At 34.7% G+C, this 5,000-nt stretch overlaps 1 long non-coding RNA gene across 1 annotated transcript in view; it reads left to right on the forward strand.

Annotated features, from left to right (window-relative positions):
* Positions 1-2,262: 2,262 nt before the first annotated feature.
* The window catches only part of LOC137629156 (uncharacterized), a 1,187,366-nt gene continuing 1,184,628 nt past the window's right edge, over positions 2,263-5,000 (forward strand). Inside the window, exon 1 of the long non-coding RNA XR_011041462.1 lies at positions 2,263-2,442. This is a non-coding gene — a long non-coding RNA (uncharacterized lncRNA). The remainder of the gene's footprint in view (positions 2,443-5,000) is intronic.

Genomic DNA, 5,000 nt, shown 5'->3' on the forward strand with positions numbered 1-5,000 from the left:
GTTGTCTGATTTTGAACCTTCACTTCTTAGAGGAACTGTTAAGTTTTCTCTTAATGCACCAAAACGCTGAATGGTAACCCCTCCCCTATCGACAGGCCATGTGGGTCATATTCATAAATCCATGTGGTGTAGAAATGTTCTAAGCGGGTGTTCACTATCACTCCACACGAAAAAGTTCTAAAACGTCAGGCTAACTAATATCCTGTTTCCATGAATAACGATGATACTACATAATCCTTGTGCTTTGTTTGTTTCATGAACAATTATGCAATCTTAGCAAGTTGCAGTTTGGATGAAAATGTGAAATAAACTACAAAAGTCTTAGGCTGCTCCTGTGCACTTCATTTCTTTGAAACAGATATTGCTAAAGTGTTGCAAAATTTTTAACTTTTTTCCACTAACTACTCACAACAGATAGATGTATGCAGTTACATATTATTTCAAAGGCGATATTGAATATCAACATTCGTAGATCAAAGGTAAAATCATTACGAAAATATTCCTGACTTTAATTAACGATAAAATACGAAAGTGGTTTTACTAGTATTTTCCTCATGTTTATATACTTATTCCTCTGCCAGATGTATTTAGTTATAAGTAATGCCGATATATTATTAAGCAAGTTCTCAATATAAACGTCAATCCAGCTTAAACATTTTTTTCCTTTTCTCGTGACCTAAACGAAAAGCATTAGGTGAATACATGAAAACTGTGACTGTTATAAGTTCATAACCTTTCGTATCAATGCAGACTAATGTACTTGACAGTTTTCTCATTGCTGGAGCACCAATGATTGTGCAAACCGTTAATGAACGCTAATTGTGAAATGGATTAATGGAAAAATGATGTGCGCACATTTCCTCTCACTCTATTAATGAAATGGGTATGAACAAGGAAGAACTGTTTGCCGTATTATTTTTCATCTAAACCTTGTTCATTTGATGTAAAACTTCAATACTTCGGAGAATTTCTGTATTTGATGTAAAATTTCAACTATATCGAACGATATTTAGCTCATTTAAACTAGGTAATTTACACATTACATAGTTTAAATGCTTGAAGCAATTAAATCTATCAACATTAACGACCAGAGGAAGGTAATGATGGTATTACCATCCGTTGGTTACCGAATTAATGAGCATATTGAAAGCACCTCATTATTTAAGCTATATATTCGTATACGCTATATCCTAAAGGAATGTTTCAAGTACGATAATCGACTGATGATTATAACAGTTTTATATTTTTAATCATTTATATCATGCAATGATTCAATCAACCGGTTCCTTTATATAAGAATAAGAGTGGGAAAGAACTTCATGCTACCGTTCAGCCCAGCCGGTGGAAGAGACGCTCAGCCAATCAGAGGGCAGAGAAAACCCCGGCTATCATACGTCACGAGATGACGCGTCACACACTTTCTGGATTATAAACAAATGCTTATAATGTTTTAGTTTCTCAAGGCCAGCCGCACGTGTAACGTGTGAGAGCTTGATCCGGTTGTTTCTTATGTTTTCGCGGTCGTTTTTATAGTGATTTGTGATTTGTTTGTGAACACATCAAGAGATACTGATTTGTGAAGTAAATGGAACCTTGGGCAGTTCCGCTTTCCATAGTAAAGGGTAAGCTACTAAAGTTTGCAAATGTGAAAAAAACCCAATCTGAAAAACGTGAAATAGCCGGCAAATCAAGTGCGCTGTTATTGCAGACTGTTAAGAGGTAGGGATAGAAGAATATTATGGAAATAAAACGAGGAAAAGGACGTGTTAAACGAGTTACTTGGAATCTAGCGTGGCCAAATCAGAGAGAAATCGAGGCGAGGATTACATCAGTTGACAAACAATGAAGATGACGAAGGCTTGGAATATACGTTGTTAGTGCAGTTGTGGTCGCTTCCCTCTTGCTCATTTCGATGAAGTGAAGCAAATTTTGACGGTGTTCATGGTATCACGAGTCGTAAGCGGTTTGAGCAACTAAAGTTACTAGATATAAGAGTCGTAAGCGTTTTGAGCAACTAAAGTTACTAGATATTAGAAAGGTATTCTATGGCAAACGTATTATATAATGGCTCCGTAGTCCTATGTCTTCTTTACCAAAAAAAAGTAGACAAAACGTGTTTTATATGGTATCCTATACTCTATAACCCTTACATCTATAGATACATCGCCTCCCTGGAAAAGACGAAAGCCCGTTAAAAGCCCTCAAAGCTGTCTGACACGGTGCTCCAAAAGCTATACTTGAAGAGGATAACGGCGACCAAATTGACAGGAACCAGAGAATTTTAACAAATTTGCGGTGGGGTCTTCATTAAGTGCTACTATACCACCCACTTCCCTTCCCCACCTAGTAACTATTTTTGGGGGTAATGTTTTGGACAAGCAAGGCTAATCAAAAACTTCGCTCTTGAATGTAAACCGTTGAGGAACGTATGGAGGCTGAATGGTGAGTACTCTATCCTCCCTCCTAGGTTAGCTAGTACTAATTATTAGTTTTTACAGAATAGGGCACGATTTCAGTTGTTTTCATTGTTTGTTAATTTTTATGATTCATACATGAACATGTAATTCTTATACCATTTAATTTCTTGTACTTTATCGCGTTACGTACTGAAACTTACCTTCCTTTAAATGTTGCGGTTAACATATTTTTAACTGGCTTGGCGTAGTTGGGGTGGGATGGTATGGGGAAAATATATTTATTCTTAGTTGACAGTAATGCGTAACCAATTACTACCCCAAAAGTCATCAGCGTTAGGCATTAATGATCGGTTTTCATCACTATTTCATGGCTATTTCTAATCGCATTAGCGGGGTTTCATCCTTAATATAAATCATTATCATTATCTTCATGTGTTTTGACTATCATTGTCTCTCTTAAGATTAATGAAATAATACTGATAATTCGTAATAGCTTTAAAGTAAGGACATGTGTACTAAATTAGTATATATATATATATATATATATATATATATATATATATATATTATATATATGTATATACATACATACATATATATATATATATATATATATATATACATATATATACACATACATATATATATATACATATATATATATATATATATATATATATATATATATATGTATATGTATATATATATATATATATATATATATATATATATATATATATATATATTATACCTATAGAGGCTTTCCTTAAACAGTTATAAATAAGACAATTTGATTGCTATTCTTTTTTTCTTCACTATTAAAGACAGTAATGTTCACTTTGCGTTTCAAGTGAAAATGGTATATCATGCTGCTTAGGCCGATGACCCACATCCAAGTCCATCTTTCAGCTTATGAACCTGGTATGGATTTGAATGTAATTTTCAACCCATTTAGATAAACATGGCGACATGTCAACTCTGAGAACTTGGACTTGCTAGACTATTGAAATAATGAACAAGAAACCGATGATGAATAGTGATGAGTCTACCTCTCGTAAATTGTTTAGTGTGGACCGGATCGTATTCCTAATTGATGCTTTTACTTTTGCCGTGCCGTGTTCACTTTTATATTTTATGAAATCATAATTAGATATATTTTACATTCATGAATGATGGTTGTGATTTTACAGGCCTGTAATAAGTAGGATAAAACGACACGGTTGTATTAAAGTTTTTCTTGTTCTTGCTTATATATGAGTATATTCTGTATGTCAAGGTGCATAGTCCTTGCTCTAGCATTGTTCATATATACATCTAATGTATTTGCACATTTATATATGTGTTGTGGAGTGCAGGTTTATTGAATTTAGGGGTACATGCATCTGACATGAATGTTGTAATACTAGCATGGAAGCGTATACTGTTAGAAGTATACAGTATATAAACGGTTTTCAAAGTGTGTTCTCTCTCTCTCTCTCTCTCTCTCTCTCTCTCTCTCTCTCTCTCTCTCTCTCTCTCTCTCTCTCCAGAGCAACTAGTGTCACTTTCATCAGCAGGCTAATTGAAAGGGTGAAACTCATGGTTTTTTTTACCTCAATCAAACGAGTGAAATTTCACATCCCACAACTCAAAACTGAAATAGAAATAATATCTTCGGTATTCTGAACCCAATACAGAAATATTGTTATTGTTTAGAGTGTTCGTTAACGGGCAAAATATTTGCAACTGTTCAGAACGGGATTTGTCGGTTATTGTTCACATCATTCGATATTCAAAGTCGAAGTCAGTATTCTGATAAGATTTTTAAAAAAATGGTTTTGATCGCTTGAAATATGAATCCGCTCGTCAGGTTTTCTGGTGGAAAATATTGTTTACGAATATTGAAAAACTTGAGGAATTGTGTAGATGAAAATTGGAAGTAATTGCTGTGATCATTCAGAAAAAAAAAAACTTTTTTTCATATGAAAAGATTCATGTCACCAACATGCTAAAACTATTTTAGAATAATGTGCTTAGAAATGGAAACTTCAGACAATGGCGGGAAATAGGACTAAAATAGAAGGTGATCTACGTGATATGAAATCAGTTAAAAACTAAGCCCATGATGTTTACAATCCTATAGACTGTGCGTATACATATACACATTTAAGTAATAATTAGGTTTTTATATTTAGAAAACCAATTTATTCCCATTTGTTGTTCCCCATACAATTGACCTAAACAGATTTTGCTACAAATTGGAAAGTTACTTGGAAACGTACCTGCCTAGCGACCTGCGGACTGGGATTCGAGTCCCGCTGAAGCTCGATAGCTTTTATGTAGTGTCTGCATCATCACCATCCTTATGAGTTAAGGAATGGGGCTTCTGCGGGAGCATATAGGTCTACCTGCTGAGTCATCAGCAGCCAATGCCTGGCCCTCCCTGGTCACAGCTAGAGTGGAGATGAGGCTTGGATGTCGATCAAATGTACAGTATATATGTTTAATCTCTTAGCACTTGTCCAGCAAGGGCATTGTTACCATCGCTTGCCTTTGCCATTCATGAGTAGCCTTTAAACCTTTAAGGACAGTAAAAGAAATACT

The sequence above is a fragment of the Palaemon carinicauda genome, chromosome 37, assembly GCF_036898095.1.
Source record: "Palaemon carinicauda isolate YSFRI2023 chromosome 37, ASM3689809v2, whole genome shotgun sequence".
Taxonomy (NCBI): Eukaryota; Metazoa; Arthropoda; class Malacostraca; order Decapoda; family Palaemonidae; genus Palaemon; species Palaemon carinicauda.